This window comes from Lipotes vexillifer, unplaced genomic scaffold (assembly GCF_000442215.2).
Source record: "Lipotes vexillifer unplaced genomic scaffold, Lipotes_vexillifer_v1.1 scaffold575, whole genome shotgun sequence".
NCBI classification, from domain to species: domain Eukaryota; kingdom Metazoa; phylum Chordata; class Mammalia; order Artiodactyla; family Lipotidae; genus Lipotes; species Lipotes vexillifer.
Genome location: NW_006780198.1, coordinates 2,552,944 through 2,578,132, shown reverse-complemented (window position 1 = coordinate 2,578,132; position 25,189 = coordinate 2,552,944).

Genomic DNA, 25,189 nt, shown 5'->3' with positions numbered 1-25,189 from the left:
TCTCTGTTCCCTTTTGAAATGAAGACACATGCTGGCTATTCACGGATCCAGAGGAAAGAAAATTGTCTTGGCCACAGAAGGCTGGACTGAGGCTCATCAGACATTACGCTCAAAATTCCTGGCTTAGTGAGCCCTTCACAGACTCAACCATCACAGAGGAGGAAGAACTCTCAGGAATTCTTTGATCCAGGCTTTTCCTGCATGGGCTTCAGTGGAAACCAAAATCACCCACAGTTATGGTCTTTAAAGAACACGGGTGAGAGGCATGTCCAGAGTTATCCACACATTTGACTCTCTCCTCCTCCGGATTTTTTGCTGAAACAACTCAGCAAATGTAACTGGGACAATTCCAGGCCACTGTGAACCCTCACTTAGCCACAGAAGCCTCTGGGATGGAAGCTGCGTGAGAAAGGCCGCTGCAGGGAGCCGGGCAGGGGCTCAGCCAGGTGGATGTCACCATGGCTGTGGGAAGCAGGGCGAGGTCCCCGGTGGCTTCAGGCTTCCTGGAGAGATTGTTTCCATCCGCACACCACCTCCCTCCCCATCTTCTCCCTGGACTACCAAAGAAAAATTTAAAGATAGCATTAAAATAAATTTAAAATACTCCCTCCCCCTGCTTTCTAAATAAATGTGACCACAAGAACGGCTTTCAAACTTTGTTAGTGATTCTGATCACCTGGAGGGCCCCGTGGGAGCTGGATTCTGTTCTAGGTGTGGGACGCGATGCCTGCTCTTGTGAGCCCCATCCGGGAGGGGGAGGGCCGCCACATAAGAGGTTGCAAGGGACATGCTTGTCCTAAAAAATGACACATAGTTTATCTGAGTTCACACTTAATTGGGTGTCTTGTATTTTTATTTGCAAAATCTGGCAACCCTGAGTGAGGAAGGTAGGCATGATTAGGGAGAGAAAAGGGATTTCACACAGGAAGGGCCCCCAGCCCAACAAAAACTGGGAACTTTTAGTAAAATTTGGGGAGGGGGGTGGTCCCTGGGAGTGGAATCTCCCTTACCATGACTCAGTCTTGTGTGTGTGTGTGTGTGTGTGTGTGTGTGTGTGTGTGTGTGTGTTTAACTTTCCCACCTCAACTTTGAGTACAAATGACCTGCCATGGCGAGGATGCTCTGCTGGTCATCTTACCCTCGCCCCTTAGGCCTACTCTCCATCCTTCCACAACCTGCTCTCAGACCCTCTGACCTCTGGCTTCGGCTGGGTTTGGTCAGTGGGGGGCTCCGGCAGCAGGCAGTGACCAAAGGCCACAGCTCCTGCCAGGTGACCTTCCCACATAGCCACCCTTTCTCAGGGTACTCCTGGTCTCTACATCTCACCCCTGTCTCAGTTCCTCGCCCCAGTAAATATCCCAGGACTTTGGAAATACATTTGCTAAAATTACCCAATTTGAGTGAGCCACTTGTTTCCTGCAGAGACCTGGACTAATACCGCGATCAGTTCTTCCCCAAGTTAAACTATAAATGTAACACAAGTCAACTCAACTAAATGATTATTAAATTTGTTTGGGACAGTTGTATGAAGAATAGCCAAAACTTTGTTTTTGTTTTTGGAAAAGTGGTATTGAAGGGCAATTTGCTCTAAAAATTTTTAAACCCATTATTAAGCTATAGTCACTAAAATAACAAGTGACAAGTAAATTTAGACAAGAGAAAAGTAAATTTAGAAACAGACCCAAGTCAATGTGGGATTGAGTCTATGACAAAAGATGGCATAGTAAATCATCTTAAAAAGATTATTTAACAGTTTGGGGACAACTGACTTATGATTTGGGAAAAAGAAAAAAAAAAGCTAGATCCCTACCTCACACCTTATACAAAAATAAATTTTTAAACGGGTTAAAATGTTAATGTTGAAAAAATATATAAAGTATTTGATGAAAGCATAAGTAAATATTGTACTGTAGGGATGAGGGAGAACATTCTGTACCAGAGCAAGAAACCATAATTTTCAAAATCCTGAGATTTTAATACATAATATTTATATTTCTGAATGCAAAAATACCATAATCAAGGTTAAAAGACTGATGACAAACATATTTTCCGCAAAAAACAAACAAACAAAAAAAACACCACAGGTTAAATTATATAAAGAGGTCTTACAAATCAACAAAAAAAGATAAATTCTCTAATAGAAAAATAGACTATGACTAGAAAATTTTTTTTTATGACTGATGGACTACAAAAGATATTTGAATTAAAATGAGATGCTTTATACTATTATATATTTTAAAATTTAATATAGGAACCACTATGGATAAAGATATGTGTGGGGGATATGTTGGTGGAATCCTTCTGGAAAGATATTTGCCAATACCTATCAAAGATCTTAGAAAGGTCAGTGTTTTAACCTAAGGAGCCATAAAAAGGCAAATGTACAAAGACACACGCAGAAGTGTAAGATTAGCCACTGAAGGGCTGTGTATAATAGCAAAAAGTGAAAGCAAGTACAATATCCAACAAGAGGGGCTAATTAAGTCAGCGGTCCCCAACCTTTCTGGCACCAGGGACCGGTTTCTTGGAAGACAATTTTTCCACGCCCAGGGGCAGGCGTGGAGTTGGGGGGTGGGTTCAGGTAGTAATGGGAGCGGCAGGTGAAGCTTCACTCGCTTGCCAGCTGCTCACCTCCTGCTGTGCGGCCCGGTTCCTAACAGGCCTGGCCTGGGGCTTGGGGACCCCTGAATTAAGTTATTGGACTACCATTCAATGGCATACCATGCAGGTATTTTAAATTATTTTATTTATTGACTTGGAGTGATATCTACCATTAAATGTTACTTTAAAAAGTAATAAAAATGCATATTAAATGATCTCATCTCTTTTCTCTTCCTCTTCTTACAAACCTACTTATGTACCACTTCTCACCCACTAGGATGGCTGTGATCAAAACTAGTAAGTGTTGGTGAGGTGAGGACGTGCAGAAATTGGAATCCTCAGACTCTGCTGGTGTGAGTGTAAAATGGTGCAGTTGCTTTGAAAAATGGGTTGGCATTTCCTCAAAAGGTTAAACATGGAGTCACTATCTGACCCAACAAATCCATTCCTAGGTATACACCCAAGAAAAATAAAAATGTATGTCCACACAAAAACTTGTATACAAATTTCACAGAAGCATTATGCATAAGGTCCAAAAAGTGAAAATAACCCAAATGTCCATCAACTGATGAATGGATAAATAAAATATGGTCTATCCAGATACAATGGAATATTATTTACCATAAAAAGAATGAAGCGCTGATACATGCTACAATGTGGAGGAAACTTGAAAGCATTATGCTTCATGAAAGAAGCCAGGCACAGAAGCCAGGCACACGTTGTCTAATTCCATTTATATGAAATGTCCAGAACAGGCAAATCCATAGAAATAGAAAGTAGATTAGTTGTTGCCTAGGGCTAGGCTGGGAGTGGTTTGGAGTGAAATGTTGTGTGACTGTTAATGGGTACAGGGTTTCTTTGGGGGATGATAAAAATGGTCTAAAATTGATTGTGGTGATGGTTGCACCACTTGCTGAGTATACTAGAAACCACTGAACTGTATACTTTTAATGGGTGAATTAAATGGCATGTGAATTATATCTCAATCAAGCTGTTAAAAAATCTATTTATGTGTATTGAGGTATAGAAAAAATTGGAAGGTATTTTGAATCAAAATGTTATAAGGGTTGTCTCTAAGTGGGGTATTATCTGAAATTTCCAACTGCGTACCTTCTAGGATCTTTTGAAGTATGCAAAGAGTGTGCACTTCTGTAACCAGAGAAACAAAACAAGTCTCTTGTCCGTTCCAAGACTTAGACCTAGGGACCCTTATAGGTGGGGACCCTACCCCACGTTGTCTCAGACATAGTAAAGAGCACCTGAGCCGTGTGTTAATTGGGCTTCTGTCCATGAAATATTGGAAACAATTTTGTAATTTTGCTTTTGAAATTATTATGCTCCAAACAACTAATTTATGATTAGCTGTGACTTCCCCAGCAATCGTCATGCAAACTTGGACATTTGTGCAAGAGGGAAGATATGTAGTCTACAGATAGCTTTTTAACGTGACAAGATGTTTACGAATTATAAACCAACAAGGTTGACATCGTGTTACATTTCAGAGACATTTAAACATTACTCTCTTTCAGGGTTTTTTCTCCTATATTTAGTAGTCAGTACAATTTTTCAGGCCCCCAATATTTCGATATGCTTGCGATAAGCACAGAGGCCTGAGCCCCAGGCCTGGGCAGGGTCCTTCCATCTTGTCGTCAGGGTTTATGTCCACTTGCCCATTTGCCCCCAGCGCCTAATATAGTGCCTGACAAATAATCTGACCTCACTAACTATCTTTGGATTGATAAGTTTATGGAGGCTTCACATCTTTCAAATCTTCCTTAAGAAGTGTGATTTTGTTTAAAAGTCTTTCCTCTTTTTCAGACAGCCATAGACATGGAGAACATATATTTGAATCCTTCCATTAAAAACCCTTCACATTCCTGAAAAAATAATCAAGATGCCTCTTGATCAACTGTTTTACTGATGAAACAATTCCAGCATATTTAACTCATCACTAAAAAACTTATTTTTCTGATTAATTCTACACCTTGTTTAGGGTCTATCCTGTATAGGGTCTGACATGTCATGTCAGCTCTTGCTGGGTAGAACATTTCATAAATGTTTGACGGATGTAAAACACAGAGAAGGATTTACCCTCCAAATCATACCAGTGCAGTGGTTGTTGTTGTTTTTGTTTTTAATTTGATTGAAGTCTAGTTGATTTACAAGGTTCAGGGAGAACAAACTTGTTTTTAATGCCAACTGTCACTCAGCTTGAGGTCACCCCTGATCCCATGCTCTTTATCTTTCTTTCTTGGATCTAGTTAAGTTCTTCCCTATCCCATATTTGAATGACTACTTTTTCTTCTATAACTACTGTCTTGTAATTCTCTGCTGGATTTTATCATTTTAAAGATAACACTTAATTTCATTCCTATTTTATAGAACTTTGGCCACTAGAGGCTCAGTGAATGCAGAGTTGGGCCAAATATTGAATGTTCAGCTATTAAGGCCAATGTTTGACCTAAGATAAATAATTATAAAATAAACTTCTACGATATAATAGAATATCTGAAATTTTATTTTAACTATTCAAGACTTAGAACTTTTAAAATTGGATTGTTAAATTTTAAAGGTTTAACATTCTACTACGGAAAAATGTTCTCAGCTCTGTGAGCTGTATCTCTCCTTTGGCACAGTTAAAATATTAAATAGGTGTGCATTTTCATCTAACAATGGAAGAGTAAACTTTTCTCTAACATCTTCTCCACTTATTCACACTTTTTATATTCTGTACTATGTCCGGATAGAAGATCAATTATCATTAATATATTATACATGAGTTTGGAGACTTTTTCTTTGTGAAACTTTGATGTTCTGTTTTTAATTTATCCTACAAAACATGAAAACTTTCCAAATGAGGCTTTTCTCAAAAGGCCCATCACCTAAATGGATTAAACTATACATTAAATAGAGCCCTTGAATGTTTTGCTTAATGTTCTGAATGCAAGTCACTAAGTAATTCCACAACCATTAGAATTATGATATAATCAAACCTCTCTTACTCTGCCTTATACAATTATTTACATTTCTATAAACCTTTGTTGGCACAATGGTCTTTTTAAAGTTATCCAGCAAACACACTCTCACCATTCTTATTAAATGTCAACCTATTTTGCTATTTATTAATCTTTTTGAATATTCTTTGAAAATTTTTTTAAACTTTTTTTTTTTTTTTTTTTTTGCCGTACGCGGGCCTCTCACTGTTGTGGCCTCTCCCGTTGCGGAGCACAGGCTCCGGACGTGCAGGCTCAGCGGCCATGGCTCACGGGCCCAGCTGCTCCGCGGCACGTGGGATCTTCCCGGACCGGGGCACGAACCCGTGTCCCCTACATCGGCAGGTGGACTCTCAACCACTGCACCACCAGGGAAGCCCAAATTTTATACAATTTTTAAAGTTACTTTCCATTTACAGTTATTACAGAATATTGGCTCTATTCCCCATGTTATACAATACATCCTCGAGCCCATCTTATACCTAATAGTTTGTACCTCCCACTCTCCCACCTTTTTATTGCTCCTCCCTACTGGTAACCACTAGCTTGTTCTCTATATCTGTGAGTTTGCTTCTTTTATGTTATAGTTACTACTTTGTTGATTTTTTAGATTCCACATATAAGTGATATCATACAGTATTTGTCTTTCTCTCTGATTTATTTCACTTAGCATAATACCCTCCAGGTCCATCCATGTTGCTGCAAAGGGCAAAATTCCATTCTTTTTTATGGCTGAGTAGTGTTTCATTGTATATATATATATATATATATATATACATATACCACAGCTTCTCTATCCATTCATCTGTTGATGGACACTTAGGTTGTTTCCATGTCTTGGTAATTGTAGATAATGCTGCCATGAACATTAGGGTGCAAGTATCTTTTCAAATTATTGTTTTTGCTTTTTTTCGAATATATACCCAGGAGTGGAATTACTGGGTTTAATATTCTTTTTTATTTAACAAGCTTTTTTTTTTTTACATCTGTCATTTGTACCATTTTTAAATTTTTCTAATTAAAAAAAATTTTGTTTATTTATTTATTTATTTTTGGCTGTGTGGGTCTTCATTGCTGCGCGTGGGCTTTCTCTAGTTGCGGCGAGCAGAGGTTACTTTTAATTGCAGTGCACGGGCCTCTCATTGCAATGACTTCTCTTGATGCAGAACATGGGCTCTAGGCGTGCGGGCTTCAGTAGTTGTGGCACGTGGGCTCAGTAGTGTGGCTTGTGGGCTCTAGAGCGCAGGTTCAGTAGTTGTGGCTCATGGGTTTAGTTGTCGCAGCCTGTGGGATCTTCCCGGACGAGGGCTTGAACCCGTGTCCCCTGTACTGGCAAGTGGATTCTTAACCACTGTGCCACCAGGGAAGCCCCGTGTTGAATATTCTTAATAATTGTTTTTACACATAAAATGAACATCTCTCAAAGTCACCAATTACTGTAGCATTTTTTTTGCGATAATATTTATGCATTTATTCTTCAGCTGACTGACAGAATTTTGAAATAAAGATCACGTAGGAGATATTTTCTCCAAGGAGCATCTAAAATACTTAACTATATTTTGAAAGGGAATTTATCAACATTAAGGCAATATCCTGATTATCTTCTTATTTATAATCCTGACATTAAGCTGATTAGTTATGGTGGCAGTCCTTGCAATCACACACACAAGGTCCAGGATGCCAGAAACAGTATTGAGATGGGCATTTGGCTCCCCTTCCAAAACCGAAGTCAAAGGAAGATTTTGGCCAAGTACTGAGGCCAAAGCTAAATTTTGGTGCAACCCTATATAGTCAAAGAGCATGAACTATGGGGCCAGATGACCTGGGTTTGAATCCTGGTTCTGCCACGTACAGGCTGGGTGACCCTGAGCAAGTTACTCTCTGTGCCTCAGTCTCCTCATCCATAAAATGGGGATAGTAAAATACCTGCCTTGTTGGGTTATGGTGAGAACTCTATAATACATGCCAAGTGGCTAAAAGCATGCCCATCTTATCGTAAGTGTAAGTATATCTGTTCACTGCTGCTGTTATTATTATTATTATCAATTATTAATTGGTACCAGTGAACCTTAACTTATGATCTATTCTTTTCATGAACTCTATTCTCAAAATGACAGAAAGGAGAGAAATTAGACAACAAGAAACAGAGACTTTCTGTTTGTTTAGAAAATTTCTTAAGACTATAAATAACACAGTTAATCATAATTCCATATCATTCTTTATGCTAGATAAAGGTCTTTTATTTATCTGAGCAAATGTTTAAAACTTTTAATTATGGAAATTGTCAAACATACACAAAGGCAGCAAGATTAGTCTGAGGAAACATATGTGCCTAGACCCACCTTCCACAAGGAGCACCAGGCTGTCTTCTTGTTGAACTGAGTTCATCCAGTCCAAAGCCCTACATCCCTAGCGCCACTGGTCACGTGACAGTCAGGGCAGCAGGGAGTCAGCTGTTCCACAAAATCACACTTCCTAAGGAGTGACAGCTTTTAATTTATCTGAGAAATGGAAGGAAGGGGGAGGAATCTAGCCTCTAGTACAAATGTTTATGCTCAAGAATCATTTTTCACATTTTCAATTCAAAACACATTCCAACTCTTGTAATAGAAGAGGCACAAATCACTTCAGTTGTTTTAGTTCTTGGCTGTGCTCCCAAGCATCAAATACTTTTGCTCCCAACAGATCAAATAAAAGTTCAAAAACCTCTGATGTCAATAGACCGAGTACAGACTGTTAATGGTGGCCTTGTCTTGCTGCACCAATGCATCCATCTGCCAGGACACCCACATCCTCAGGGGCAGAGAACCTGACCTAACAGTGCCCTCAGGCTTTGTTGTCTCATGGCCATCAGAGAAAATGCAATGTTTTAGGCACACTGGGGAAACAGACGGGGAAGCTCATAGCCAGGTGCCTGGACCAATAGGTCTCTCAACCATTTGAAGTCTGTATACTCTGCGTACAGGTTGGGAAGCTCTGGACCACAGCAAGTGCTTTACAGATACTGACTTATTTAATCCTTACAAATAGCCTCTAAAGAAGGCACCACCAATCACTATTCAGGGTTGAAGAAACTGAGGCACAGGGAAGTAAAGCAGCTTGCCCAAGATCACAGAGTCAGAAAGTGGCCATCATCATAGGGACAAGATTCTATGCACCAGCATCCTCTCTAGTAAACCTTTTCTGATTATCCCATGTTTCCACCTTAGTCAAACCATGGCATGCATGAAAAACACAAATAAATGTGTAGTGTAGTTTCTGTGTGCATTCTCACACTTGCTCTGTGCCATCTTCCCTGTGAGATTCCATACTAGATTCCAAACTGCTGGAGAGCATGAACAACAACAACAACAGAAAGCTGAGCACAGAGTGATACTCAAATAACTTCTGGCCAAATGACAATCACATCAAAACTATTTAACACCTACGGACACTAAAAGTATTTGATGATGATAAAAATGTGGAAAAAAAGGAGCAAGACAAAATCTGTGACAGATTATTAACACCCTGTTTCATTAGCATCTGATGGGTCAAAAGAGCCCAGAAAAGAGAGGCTTTCTAAGTTCCTTATTTGTACAAGATGTCGACTTTGTTTTTACTTTCTTGTGCTTTTCTATTCTTACACGTTGGGAACTTCTTATTCCTTCTGGCACATTTTCAGACCTGTGTTTTGATCTCTGTGAATTCCTGAGAATACAATCATATTACCTAAGTCACACTTTAACTGCCCTCAGACAAATATGCAAACAAAAAGCTTCAGAAAGCTCAGTAATTACCTGAAACTGATGCCAGTGTAGACTGACATCATGACCAACACATCACAGGCTGCTGAAATGAGGCAGTTATTGTTTTGTTCAAATCTTTCTTTTGGCTGAGATGAATCACCTAAGTCAGGAAGCAAGGTGATTTTAATAAGTAATAATCACAGTGACACATCTTATTTGTAATATTTACAAAATGCTCTTGACATCATCAAGGCCGTGCCCTTGGAAAGAGGAAGGAGAAACAGAGAGAGTGAGAACATTCTCTGAGCACCCACTCTATGCCAGGCGATCCCATCCACAGGGGCAGAATCTCAGGGAGGCAGATGTGATGATTCCTTTTTTTTCTTTTTTTTTTTGGCCACACCATGCGGTACACAGGATCTTAGTTCCCTGCCCAGGGATCGAACCCGTGCCCCCTGCAGTGGAATTGCAGAGTCTTAGCCGCTGGACCTCCCGGGAAGTCCCAGCAGGTGTGATGATCCTTGATTTCCAGATGAAGAAAGAGACTCAGAGAGATTGAGGAATGTACCCTCAATCACATGGCTAGAAAGGGGCCGAGAAAAGATTAGCAGCCAGTTTTGCCCAGCACTGAAACCCATGCTTTCTTCTCAACATTCTTTTACCTCTCAGATTTCCCTGAGAAATACTTTGAGAAATTATGTGAATTCATTCATTTCTCAAAGATTTGGTTCCATCCCTATACCTAATCAGAAAGTAACATTTTCTCGAGATGCAAAACTTAATAAAAACCCTATTGAGGAAGAGTCAAAGTCAATCAACATGTCTAAGTTGTCAGATCACTTGCTTTGATGACTGGCAAAGGTATATGACTTTGGGATACTCATTCTCCACTGCACCTGCATTAAGATGGTGGAAATTTATATGTCACAATAGTCATAATCCTACCAAATATAAAGGAATTAAACCCATAAGTTAAAAGTCAGACATTATCATACTGGGAGAAGTCCTGTTTGGGAGACAACTAAAGCAAAAAGACATGGAAAGTTTGAAAGTAAAAGGATGGAAAAAGGTATACCAGGAAAATAGTAACCAAAGAAGAATCGGCATACCTTCATCAATATCACAAAAAAATGAACTCTAAGACAAAAAGTGTTACTAAATCATGGAAAAATTTTCAACTTACCAGGAGGACATAAGAATTTTAAATGGATATGCACCTAATAAAAATCACACCATATAAAGTACAGGGAGAAATTGACAAATCCACCCACATTTCTCTCTCAATTATTGATAAGTCAAGCAGCAAAAAATAACAAATATATTTGGACTATTTGATTAACCACCTTGATCTAATGAACATATGTAAAATCCTGAATACAGCCATTAGAGAATACCCATTTTTCTTAAGCACACATGAAAGAGATACAAAAATTAATCAGATACTAGGTCATAAAGCACATCTCAACAAATTTCAAAAAATAAATATCATATCCATCACATTCTTTGAACACAATGTAATTAAGTAGAGTCGATAACAAAAAGATAAGGTGTTTTGGATTCTGGAATTTAAAAAGCAGAATTCTAAATAATTCGTGACAAAAAAGAAATTAGAATGAAAATTTAGAAATACTTGGAAAAATAATAAAAAGAAAAACACATAGAACTTGTGTATTATAATGAAAACTGCACTCACAGGGAATTGCATGGTCTTAAATACTTATATTTGCAAAGAATAAGGGCTGAAAATTAATGAGCTAACTCCAACTAAAAATGTTAGGTAAAAAAATCACAACATATATCTAAAGAAAAAGGAGAAGATAATAAAGAAAAGAGCAGGCATCAATGAATGCGGGGGGGAATATCATATAGTAGAAAGAATCAACAAAGCCTAAGGCTGGTCCTTTGGAAACACTAATAAAATAGGCCAGTCTCTGGTGATATTGATCAAGAATAAAAGAAAAGGCAGAAATATTTAATCACAAACACAGCCGAATATATTTAACTACAAATACAGCAGAAAGGAAAAACATAAATGAATTCAATGAACAGTTTTATGCTGATATATTTGACGATTAGATGAAATAGACAAATTTCTAGAAAAATGTGATTTATTAAATCATGACTAAAGAAGAAATAGAAAGCTTGGATAGTCCTATCATTATTTTTAAAAATTAAAATTCCTTCCACAGCAAAACACCAGGCTCAGAATTTTACAGGTGAGTTCTTCAGACTTTCAGAGGACCTGTCACTCCAACCTAACAAAAATTCTTTTAGCACACAGAAAGAAAGAGAACGTACTCTCCAGCTCATTCTGTGAGCTCACTATAATCTTAATTTTAAAAATCAGGCAAGGTCAGTAAGAGAAAGGAAAAGTATGTTAATCTCATTCGTAAACATTGGTGCAAAATTCTTTTAAAAATTAGCAAAATGTATCCAGCAATGTTTAAAACAGATAGTGTTATATTATTCCAGGAATGCAAGGTTGGATTGACATGAGGAAATGTATGAATGTCATTGTGTAGTGAAGAATTAACTTTACCCAAAGACAGATCTGGCCTTTGTCCCAGATCCTGGGAGGTAACCTTTAAACTCATGAAATTTCCTGAGTAATAAGAGTGTCTTTGTTATGCATGGTGGGCCCCTCAGCCACGCCTGAGAGTTTACGCTAATAAAATGACTCAGGGTGGAGACTGGCCATGCCAGAAAGACCAACTAGGTGATTAGAGACTTGGGGCTTTGGGCCACTTGAATCCAGCCTGACCTGGGGATGGTGGGGAGACTGGCTGGAAATTGAAGTCAACCACGTGGACAATAATTTAATCAGCCAGACCTATATAACGAAGACTCAATGAACAATACGGACAGCAAAGCTTAGGGGAGCTTCCTGGGTTCACAACACTCGGCATATTGCCATACACTGATGCTGGGAGGGCCGTGCATCCCTGAGGACACAGAAGCTTTGTGTCTGAAACCATCCTAGTTCCATATTCTGCCTTCTGTATCTCTTCCCTTAGCTGGTTCTGTTTTGTATCCTTTTGCTATAATAAAACTATATAGAGCCTGTGATCCGCAACAAGAGAAGCCACTGCAACGAGAAGCCCACGCACCGCAATGAAGAGTAGCCCCCGCTCACCGCAACTAGAGAAAGCCCACGCACAGCAACGAAGACCCAACACAGCCAAAAATAAATACATAAATACATATAAATTTATTTTTTTAAAAAACCTGTAATAGTTAAGTATAACACTTTCCTAAGTCCTGTGAGTTGTTCTAGTGATCCTAAGAGTCCAGACCCCTGAATTTGTAGCCAGCTGGTCTGAGCGGAGGTGGCCTTGGGGACCCCTGAACTTGAGACTGGTGTCAGAAGTCTTGAGAAGACTTGGTAGTCTGGAGGACCATACCCTTCACCTTGAGTTTGGCTGGGTAGTCAAATGAATGAGAAAAAAACATTGGGTAATCTATCTCAATGGATGCAGAAAAAATATTGATAAAATTTTCTAATCATTTTGATTAAAAACAAAAAACTTTAGTAAACTAGGATTAAGATAAAACTTCCTTAGCCTGATAAAGAGAATATAAACAAACACTATAAACATCAAAATATTCAAAGTATTTTTTTTTAAATCAGGAGTGAGTCACAAATGTCACTATCACTGCTTTTTCTCCAAATTTACTGACATTCTAGAGCATGCAATAACAAGAAAAATACATTTAAGGCCTAAGGAGTAGAAAGGAAGAAACAGGACAGTTATTATTTTCAGATTATATGATTTTCTATATATAAAACCCCAAAGATAGATAAATAACTACTTTAAAATAGTAAGATAATTTAACATGATGGCTACCTGTAAGAGCTATATTAAAAAATCCGTTGCATGTCATAACATAGATTAACCCTGGAGACAAAATGCTAGGGGGAAAGAAAAGACCCAGAAGACTTATTGCAACATGATCCCATTTCTAGAGAGCTCAAAACCCAGCAAAACTAAATAATAAACAGCATACATACATTGGAGACAAATGTCTATATATTTAAAAAACAATGAGGTACACAAAAAAGTATATCCATCATAGTATTATTGGTAACAGCCTCAAACTGGAAGCAGCCTAAATATTCATCAACAAATAAATGGATAACCACGGTGACGTATATTCATATGAAAAATACTCCACAAGAAAAACAAATAACTGTGGATACTCTCAATAACATGGATGAAACTCAAAAACATTATGATGAACAATAATTTTTTTAAAAACTGGGCACAAAAGAATAAATATTGTATGATTCCATTTATATGGAATTCTCAAAAAGGTAAAACTAATTTATGGAGAGAGAAAAAAAGAATAGAGGCAGCCTCTGCCAGGGGAGAGAGGATTGGATGGAAGAGGATGCAAAGAACTTTCTAGGGAAACGGAAATATATTTTTTAAATGGGGTAGTGTTTCCATGGGTGTAAAGATTTTCCAAATCTCATCAGACTATACACTTAAAATCTGTGCATTTTTTGAATGTAAACTATACTTTAATTAAAAAAGGAATATATGGGGGAAAGTCATATCACCTAAAAAAAAAAAGAGCAAGGGCTTGATAAACACAAAATTTCAGATTGTAATTACCTAGGATGGGTATAGGGAAGTGTCATGCAGGTAGATACAAGTCATTGGTGAGACTCTAGCTCTTAGTTTGGGGGCTGGGTCCAAGTATTCATTATATTATTATACGTCAGTGAACACAATGGGTTATGTTCAATATTTTGCAAATATCAAATAATATATTTTTAAAGATATTGAAAGCGAATGATCACACTGAGACGGGAAAATTTTTTTTTTAAGATTCATGTAAAAAGTAGTACTTGAAGGAGAAAAAAGATGATTTTTGCAGACGGAGAGGGTCAGCGATAGAAACTGTAGATAGAATGCCAATTTCAGCAAACTCACAGAGGTAAGACCGAGCAGGGCTTTATTGAACTGAAGCGCTTGATTTTAATCTATTTTACATTGTTCTTGTTTCTAGTATGAAGATCTTATGTCACCAACAAGATGAAGTTTGTTGAACATCTGGAAGAGGTAAAATACTATATCTATATATATTTATATATTTATATATTTATTTATTTATTTATTTATTTATTTATTTATTTTTTTTTTGGCTGAGTCAGGTCTTCATTGCTGCACACATGCTTTCTCTATTTGCTGTGAGCGGGGGCTACTCTTTGCTGTGGTGCGCAGGCTTCTCACTGCAGTGGCTTCTCTTGTTGCGGAGCATGGGCTCTAGGCGCGCAGGCTTCAGTAGTTGTGGCGCACGGGCTTAGTTATTTTGCAGCATGTGGGATCTTCCCGGACCAGGGCTCGAACCCGTGTCCCCTGCATTGACAGGAGGATTCTTAACCACTGAGCTACAAGGGAAGTCCCCTAAAATACTATTTTTAGCATCTCTCAAGGAACCAAACATTTATACAGTGGTTGGTAATAAATGTATGCTGCACCTGACCGGATTCCACGATTGGTTACACAGAACACAAAAATTATGTTCACTTTCTTTCTCTGGTTACTATTGAATTAAATTTATATGGCAAGTTGAGGTAAATTTTTCAGTTGCTCGCACGCGCGCACGCGCACGCGCGCGCGTGTGTGTGTGTGTGTGTGTGATGAGAACGTTTACATGGTTTAGCTCAAAGAATACTACCATTTTTGATAAGCACATGGAATTATTGAACGTTTCTGTGATTTGCTACAACATATTTGAGAACCGGAGAAGTCCTGAGATCCAAAGTCATTAGGACCTGACATTGGTTGAATAATTGAAAATTTGGGTTACAGCAATCAATCCCAAAAGTAAAATATACAAACCCTAAACATTTTGTTTTGTTTTTTGAATTAGAGGTTTGTTTGTATTGGGGTTTCATGACCAAGCTTAACTCATTCATGTATGAAAGAATTACTTCCCGTTAGAAATGAATTCATATAATTCACCCCAGTAATAGATTAATAGAATTTAAAATAAGTGAAAGAGTATAAAACTGTTCCAACATGCATAAAGGCATTTGATAAAAGTCCAGTTTCTACCTTAAGGAGGAAGAGAACAGATTTGATTTGTTCTCCTTGAGATGCATTGTACTCTATCATGTGAACCTATCACACTGAGTTGATCTTTTGAAGAATATTAAGAAGCAATGACTACTGTCGTGCGTGGGTTTTAGGATATATACTTTTTCAATCTTAAGATAACCACTAAATTGTTTTCCAAACTGGACTAGTTCTACCGTCCCGAAATTAAGCATAAAGTTTATTGTAGATAATAATGCCAAGGGAATTCTGTTCTAAACATTTCTTATTGTAACTTAAAGTGTGTGAGTGAGTGTAGATTCACCCAACATTCTTGGGATGTAGGGCCAAACCAAGCTTTCTCTCTGCACATGGATCTGCTCACTGGAGTTCAGTTGCGTTTTGCGTGGACCCCTAGTGCTGTATGGTCTACGGGTCACAGTGGCCACACATCTCTGATGGGCACACACCCTCCCTGGAAACATCCCTGTGTCTGCCTTATCAGTCTTCAAGACATGCCCCCCACACTCTCCTTAATCGTGTACACCATTCCCTTTCTGAGTGGGAGCCCAGGACGGCAGCTCCAGCATCACCTGGGAGCATGCTAGAAACACAAGTGCTTAGAGGCCACATCAGACCTGCTGAATCAGGAAATTGGGGCCGGGGGCGGGGGGGGGGGGCAGCTGTGTATTTTAACACAATCTCCCCCGTGATTCTGACTCACGCCAACGTTTGAGAACCACGGTTCTCTGCTCTGAACCCTTCCTTCCTTTCAGCAGAACATCCCTCCTCAGCCTTCACTAAAAAAACAGAAGGGACTTCCCTGGTGACGCAGTGGTTAAGAATCTGCCTGCCAATGCAGGGGACACGGGTTCGAGCCCTGATCTGGGAAGATCCCACGTGCTGCGGAGCAACTAAGCCCGTGCGCTACAACTACTGAGCCTGCGCTCTAGAGCCCACGTGCCACAACTACTGAAGCCCGCGCGCCTAGAGCCCGTGCTCCGCAACAAGAGAAGCCACCACAATGAGAAGCCCGCGCACTGCAATGAAGAGGGGCCCCTGCTCGCTGCAACTAGAGAAAGCCTGCGTGCAGCCATGAAGACCGAATGTAGCCAAAAGTAAACAAAAAATTTAAAAAACCAGAAAAGTAAATGAACTTCCTGAAACCGAGTGGGGCCCTGTGGGGCTCCAGGGCTCGGAGACTTTTTTGGCTCCCATTTCTTGCAGGCAAGACTCCAGCCTCCATGACCTTCCCGGAGTTCCAAAGGGCAGATTTCAAACAGTTGCTAATCGGGAGTAGCAGCCATGAAACCACCTGAGGCGAGATTAAAGGGACCAGGGAAGCTCATCAAGATGAGGAGATGACCACCTGAGATGAGGTTAAGCAAGTGCAAGCCCTGCTCACACCCTAATCTTGTCAGAGACACCACCCTTGGACTGTTATAAAACCACTCATCAAATCCTCTGGGGTTGGGACATAGTGTTTTTCAGGGCAGGAGCCCGCTGTGTCTCCCTTTGCCTGGCAAAGTAATAAAGCTCTCCTTTTCTACGTCACCCAAAACTCTGTCTCTGAGATTTGACTTGGCACTGGTACACAGAGGCTGAGATTTTGGCATCATTCCCACTGCAGGAATCATGACCTTCCCATGTACCACACTCTCAATTCACACTCACATTGCGAGGACAGAAATGATCCTTTCTTTCATTTCCAACTTCCAATCCTTGATAGATTCCTGTTAGTCCAAAGCAGGTCCCAAGTCGCCCACGTCCGTGGACCTCCTTGCCTGCCCCCGCGTGGGAGCCAGGGTGCTGCAATAACCTCCTCCCTGCTCTCATCACTCCCACCACCAGCACCCAGACCCCAGCCTCCACCAGCACCCAGGATGCTCAAGGCGCAAATGGGATCCCACCACTCCCTGCTCAAACCCCCTTCTGATGGGTATCCCATGTGCCAGCAGTAAAAGTCGGAGCCTCTCTCTGGCTCTGAAGCCTCTCTCTGGCTCTGAAGGCCCTCCGCGCTGCCAATCCCCCTACATCCTGCACCGCTGGGGCTGGTATTCCTGCTCCCCCACCTCCAGCTACATTGACTTTCTTTCCAAAAACACACCAGGCTCATTTCCATGTCAGGGCCTTTGCACAAGCTATTCCCTCTGCCTAAAAGGTTCCCCATCAGCTCTTTGTGCGGCTGGATTCTTCTTGTCATTCAGATCACGGGGTTTTGGGTTGTTTATTTATTTATTTATTCATTCATTCATTCATTCATTGGCTGGGTCAGGTCTTAGTTGTGGCACACGGGATCTTTTGTTGCAGCGTGCGGGCTCCAGAGCACGTGGGCTCAGTAGTTGCAACATGCAGGCCCTCTAGCTGTGGTGCACGCGGGCTCAGTAGTTGCGGCGTGGGGCCTCAGTTGCCCCGCGGCATGTGGGATCTTAGTTCCCTGACCAGGGATCAAACACGCATCCCCTGCATCGGAGGGTGGATTCTTAACCACTGGACCACCAGGGAAGTCCCCAGATCACAGTTTAAATGACCCAGAGTCCTTCCCACCTGCCTAATGTCAAGTTACTAAACCTGACACAACCTAGCTATTTGTCTGTCTGCCTTTCCCCCACTAGACCCTCATGGGGCGGAGGCCCTCAGGGTCCTGTTCACCAGCAGAGCATCAAGAGCAGAGCACATAACGGGTGCTCGGTAACAGTAAATGATGAACAAATCTGAGTGGAGAGGTGGGGAAGCCGTTTCAGAATGGTTCATTGGGTAGGTTGCATTGTATGATGCTGTCTGCCAGCTGCTCACAAAGAGCTTGAGTGTAACCGGTGTGTATTTCTCTTGAAAGCATCTTAACGTCAGATCTGTGCTTCTTTTAGGTGTATCTCTGGGTTAAGATCAAGGTTTATCCATGTTACAGTTTATTGAGAATTTCTGAAATCTAGAAATCTACTGCTCTCCATAGATGCTGACCTACAGACAAGCCTGTCACATTCTTAGGATCTGCACCTAGATTAATTGCAACTCTATCATTTGCATTCTCAGAAGCCCAAGATTATATACACTTCTAAAGACCTCTATATCCTTCCTCACAGGTTCCTGCACTGTTCCCAGCTCCCTTCAACCTCCCCGTCTCTGCCCGGAGGCTTTCTTGCCTTTGTGCAGGCCTCAGGCCATTTCAGCTGCCATGGTCCTCCACCACCGGGCACGAGTTCCCCATGACTGCAAAGGAGCCTTTGAAAACATGCATCCGTCAAATCAGTTCCCCTAAGAAGAGCTCCAGCAACACTTCTGCCTGTAGGTAAAGTCCCGGAGCCACACAGCTCTGGGCAAGCTGGCACCTTTGCAATCTGGCTAGGACTCAGCACTGTGCCACCACTGGCCTCAAATCCACGGGACTCATTGCTGCTGTATTCTCCCCCCTGCCCCTGTCTGTCCCTTCCCTTGCTTTTCTGATGCCACCTGCAGTGCCCTATCCCCTCCCCTGCGAGGCCGTTGCATGCTGGACCAGCTCAGCCCTGGTGGTTAAGGCAGCCTCTGTGCAAGGAGCTGGATTCCGGATGGCAACTGTCCTGGGCCTTTATCTGCTCTTCCCATGGATTCCCCCCAAAAGGAAAACCCTGCCATGATGCTACAGGTGAGAACACAGAGGCTCACTTTGGTAACGTGCCCACCACTGGGGGATGATGGAGCCCCAGGTACACAGCCCTGACCATTGCCCTAGGCTGCTGACAACAGAGTGAGACATTGGGTAACAACTCTTGGTTGAGCCCTCCTGGCCCACCTGGAGTCTGCTTCTCAGGACCAAGGTGACATCGGCCACCTGCCTGTTGCGTACTCGGGCACCGTGTGTGCCGTGTGCAAGGCCTAGTCCTCCCTGCAGCTTGAGCAAGCGGGAGGGGACAGTCCCTGTCCTGGAGCTGACTCCCTCTGCTTTGTGCTGTTGAACCAAAGATTGGATGATGCTGGCGGGACACCGCAGATCCGTCATCCTTCACAGCAGGGCAGACATGTGGGCCTGCGTTTCAGGCAGCCCCTCCACATGGTTGATGAGGTTGAGTTTGAATATGTAAAACTTTGGTCTTTGTCACTTTTTATTTTTTTATGTTTTTAATTAAATTGCCTGGGTCACTGACCCCCTGCAGAGACGGTGAAACAGCCTTGTATTTTGTTAATGATACACCATCTGTTTGTTCACACTGTGTGATCACATGATCTTTGCTCTGCAGAACATCCTGTCTCACCGGCCTAAACCAGTTTGTGGGTGAAATGCTTGGGACGAGTGCCAGACAATCTCTTTCTTTTCTTTCTTTCTTTCTTTTTCTTTCTTTCTTCCTTTCTTTTTCTTTCTTCCTTCCTTCTTTCCTTCCTTCCCTCCCTCTCTCCTTTTTTCTTTCTTTCTTTTTTTTTTTTTTTTGCGGTACGTGGGCCTCTCACTGCTGTGGCCTCTCCTGCTGTGGAACACAGGCTCCAAACACGCAGGCTCAGTGGCCATGGCTCACGGGCCCAGCAGCTCCACGGCATGTGGGATCTTCCCGGACCGGGGCATGAACCCATGTGCCCTGCATCAGCAGGCGGACTCTCAACCACTGCACCACCAGGGAAGCCCTCTTTCTTTCTTTCTTTCTTTCTTTCTTTCTTTTTTTCTTTCTCTTTCTTTCTTTCTTTCTTTCTTTCTTTCTTTCTTTCTCTTTCTTTCTTTTTTCTTTCTTTCTCTTTCTTTCTTTCTTTCTTCCTTCTTTCCTTCCTTCCTTCCTTCCTTCTTTCCTTTCCTTATCTTTATTCTTTCTCTCTTCCTCCCTCCATCCTTCCTCCCTCCCTGCCCTCCTCTCTCTCTCTCTCTCTCTTTCTCTCACCCATTTTAAGTTTGCTCACTGACCCCAAACTTTCTGGCAGCATTGATGTTAGTGCTCATGCACCAAACCACCCGCTTCCATCGCAGTCTTTTAGCCTGACTTCTGGACGGTGCCAGCGGAGACCAGATAAGGTGGAGGCAGCTCAGACATGAAGGGGGAAGCCCACAGGGGGCATCCCGAGGCAGTACCACTTGCCTAAGGCTCAGAGGTTGCAGAGAAATCAGCTGGGACCCCCGGGGTAGTAGAGGCTGAGGCTGGAGAGCCCCTCTAACCTCACCAGCGAGTGCTGCTGACCCACCTTTACCTGCAACGTTTGTGATGACTGACTCATCGCCCACGGTAATTAGATCAAGTCCCTGAAGAGCGTTGTATCCCGGGTGCTTTAAAGAGCTTTAAATTCTATTCATTTCAGTGAAGACTGGGCCTCAAAAAGGAAAAGTAACGGAAGCACAGATTCTGACCATCTGGTGGAACTTCCATCAGAGAGACAGAGACAGGACACTCTGCATGTGTTTCACAGGTGGGGTGGGGAACCCAGCAAGGAGTGAGTCTCGGATGCTGACCTTGAAGAACCTGGTATTCCTGTGACAAGAAAAGGAAGGGTTTTTTGAATTATGGTTTTCTCAGGGTATATGCCCAGGAGTGGGATTGCTGGGTCTATGGTAGTTCTATTTTTAGGTTTTTAAGGAACCTCCATACTGTTATTCATAGTGGCTGTATCAATTTACATTCCCACCAACAGTGCGAGAGGGTTAAAAAGAGTCATGTACCACAATGTTCATTGCAGCTCTATTTACAATAGCCAGGACATGGAAGCAACCTAAGTGTCCATCGACAGATGAATGGATAAAGAAGATGTGGCACATATATACAATGGACTATTACTCAGCCATAAAAAGAAACGAAATTGAGTTATTTGTAGTGAGGTGGATAGACCTAGAGTCTGTCATACAGAGTGAACTAAGTCAGAAAGAGAAAAATAAACACCGTATGCTAACAGATATATATGGAATCTAAAAAAAAAAAAAAAGGGTCTGAAGAACCTAGCGGCAGGACAGGAATAAATATGCAGACGAAGAGAAAGGACTTGAGGACACGGGGAGGGGGAATGGTAAGCTGGGATGAAGTGAGAGAGTGGCATGGACATATATACAATACCAAATGTAAAATAAATAGCTAGTGGGAAGCAGCCGCATAGCACAGGGAGATCAGTTCGGTGCTTTGTGTCCACCTAGAGGAGTGGGATAGGGAGGGTGGGAGGGAGACGCAAGAGGGAGGGGATATGGGGATATGTGTATATGTATGGCTGATTCACTTTGTTTTAAAGCAGAAACTAACACACCATTGTAGAGCAATTATACTCCAATAAAGATGCTAAAAAAATAAGTATGGCTGTGAAATATTACTTATAAAACATTCAGAACTTTGGCAGCTCCAAAGTGTTGGAATGCCCATCCTCAGACACACAACTTTGTAGCCTAACTCTGAAAAACCATGGCTTGGTCGCTGTGTGACACTGTGTGATCAGGTGACACGCCATCCAGGTAAAGGAGTTTGTCCTGGGAGTGCACCTCTAAAGGGACCAGGGGACTGGAGCACCCGGGAGGCTGTGGGTAGGATACCCAGAGGTGGCTCACCCCACTGGCACTTTAAAGCCACACACACACACACACACACACACACACACACACACACACACACGGAGTCTCAGCAAGTATCTGCCAGCCATGGTTCCTATCGCATCCCCGCTGTCTTGGCTCCTTATGAGGAGTCCCTTGCGGCTGCCCTGCTCCCTCCCTTCTATCAGATTTCTCTTTCTGGTTGTGACTTGGGGCAGGGAGGCATGGGAGGGGGCACACACTATCTGTCTGATTTCACCACTTCCTTGCGGGGGGCGGGGGGCCTGATTACCAGGTTGAAGGTATGCATGTGCGTGTGTTTACACCAATAGATAGATTTTTTGTGTACAGAACATGGCCCACAGGGGTGAGTCAACCTCAGCTATTTCACACTTGGGGCTTAGGAAATCCGTCTCCAATCAGAGGAGAACCAATGGCCCAGAACTTCTCTTATCAACTTCTGATAGGAGTTTGCAGCCCATAAAACCCAGCTCACACACTCCCTGCAGAGAAAACATCTGCACCTGGGCTTCTTGGCCCAGAAGGTTGTTATTTAGTCGCTTGTGTGTAAAGGGCACCATTGTTCCTCCCCTTGCTTTGTCACTGAAGGTAAACAATCAGGCTCCAGGAGCCGGCAGCCCACAGGGGACCCTTGCTGGATGTGTGTTTCTCTGATAGATCTTGCAGCCCACGAGTAAAGCAGCAATGATGGTTTTCCTGGAAGAGCAAAGAGTGATGCTAATCAGTGTTTTCCTGAAATCCTGTCAACACCTCCGTGCTGACACTGTTTTGGTAAATTAACTCGTACCAGCCCTAAAACCATTCATATTATTTTTTCTGAATGTCACTAATGAAAATGACAGAAAACAGTGACGTGTGACACGCGGCGAGAAAGGGACACGGAACTCTTTTCAAACTTCGGTTAAGAATTCCCAGCCCAGGGGCTTCCCTGGTGGCGCAGTGGTTGAGAGTCCGCCTGCCAATGCAGGGGACGCGGGTTCGTTTCCCGGTCCGGGAAGATCCCACGTGCCGCGGAGCGGCTGGGCCCGTGAGCCGTGGCCGCTGAGCCTGCACGTCCGGAACCTGTGCTCCGCAACGGGAGAGGCCACAACAGCGAGAGTGAAAAGAAAAATCACGGCATTCATATGCGGGAGATAGCTGAGCAGAAACACGTAGAGTTATAAGCGTTTTTCCTCCCGGGCAGAGGCTGCAGGGACAGTCAAGGTTACAGGGCAGACAATGAAAATTTAATTAAGGCTTTGTGGATCACATACCATCTCTGTCACATTTTCTTCCTCAGTGTGTGTGTTATAACCCTTTAAAAATATAAAAACTATTCTTAGCTTACAGGCCATACAAAAACACAAACAGGCTAAGGCACACCCACAGGATGGCTATAATCAAAAAGACGGAATGACAAGGGCTGGTGCAGATGTGGAGAAATTGGAGCCCCGTACGCTGCTGGTGGGAATGTAAATGGTGCAGCTGTGGTGGAAACCAGTCTGGCAGTTCCTCAAAAAGTTAAATATAGAGTTACCATGTGACCCAGTGGTTCCACTCCAAGGTGGGCACAGAGAGAAATGAAAACATATGTCCACACAAAAACTGGCACATGAATGTTCATAGCAGCATTATTCAAAATGGACAAAAAGCAGAAACAACCCAAATGTCCATCAGCTGGTGAATGGATGAGTAATGTGTGCTATATCTGTACAATGAAATATTATTCAGCAACAAGAAGGAATGAGATTTGGATACAGGCTACAACATTGATGAACTTGGAAAACATCATGTGAATTTAAAGAAGCAGACACAGGAAATCACCTACTGGATGATCTCATTTATTCAAAATGTCCAGAACAGGCAAATCCACAGAGACAGAAAGTAGGTTAGTGGTTCCCTTGGGTCGGAGGGGTAAGGGGGGAATAGGGAATGACTGTTAATGGGGACAGGGTTTCTTTGGGGGGGGGTGATGAAAATGTTCCCAAATTAACTAGTGATGATATTTGCACAACTCTGTGACTACACTAAAAGCCACTGAAGGGGCTTCCCTGGTGGCGCAGTGGTTAAGAATCCTCCTGCCAATGCAGGGGACATGGGTTCGAGCCCTGGTCCGGGAAGATCCCACATGCCGCGGAGCAACTAAGCCCGTGTGCCACAACTACTGAGCCTGTGTGCCACAACTACTGAAGCCCACGCACCTAGAGCCCACGCTCTGCAACAGAAGCCACCGCAATGAGAAGCCCGTGCATCGCAATGAAGAGTAGACCCTGCTCACCACAACTAAAGCCTGCTCAGAGCAGTGAGGACCCAATGCAGCCAAAAATAAATAAATTTATAAAAAAAAATAAAAGACACTGAATTATATACTTTAAAAGTGTGAATTCTATGGTCTGTGAATTATCTCCCTTTCTCTCTCTTTTTAATGGTTTTGTTTTGTTTTTTCCTGACAGACTGTGGGCCATGGGTCTGTGACGTGACAGCAATAAGCAGGAAGAAAGGTGCCCAGAGATCTCCAGTCTTGGAGGCCATGGGCAGGGGTCTGGGCTCGGTCCTCCAGGAAATGGGGAGAAGCCATCCAAGGCATCGGCGTGGAAGGAATGTGGTCAAAGATGTTTAGGAAAGGCTGGAGGCAGGAAGACCACCTGGCAGCTGTCATAATATGGCAAAAGCGCTGAGGAGAGAGTGGGCTTGGGCATTAGGGGAGAGAGAGACATGGGAAGGCCCTAGATGTGTTCAGATGGAAGAATCAGTAGGCTAGAGACTCGTTAGTCACAAGTGTAGGTAAAGAGACCAGGCAGAGACGCCCGTGGTTTCTAGATTAGAAATCAGATCCTGCGCTGATGCCCGCGTCCTGGGACTCAGGAGGAGGACCAGGCTCACCGGTGGGACAGCAGGACCCTGAAAGCACATCTCCTCCCAGCCTGGCTCCCAGGACAGCCGGGTGGAGCGTGTGGGTACCAGGCGGTGGTAAGTTTGTGTCTACAGCCTAGAAGGACGAGAGACAGGCTAAAGATACAGATTTGATAGCAGTCCGTGTGGAGGTCAGGTATCTCGAGAAGAGAGCACATGGCAGCAGGATTTCAGAGGGCTAAACATGGGAGCTTTGGAAGCATCCACGTGTAAGGGGCAAGGAAAGGGAAGGAAGAAGTCCGGGCAGGAGAAAATGGAAATGGCCAGGGCACCAGGAGAGGGCAGAGAGATTCATAAAGGAGGGCTTTGAATATTATGGGGCAGCTGTGGACGGTAGGGGCCCCACTGAGCTTTAGGAGAGGCACTTACACATCCCTGTGGGGATAAAGCCAGCCTGCAGGGGACTGAGAAAGGAGCCCGGGGGTGGGGGAAGAGGGGCGCAGGAACAGG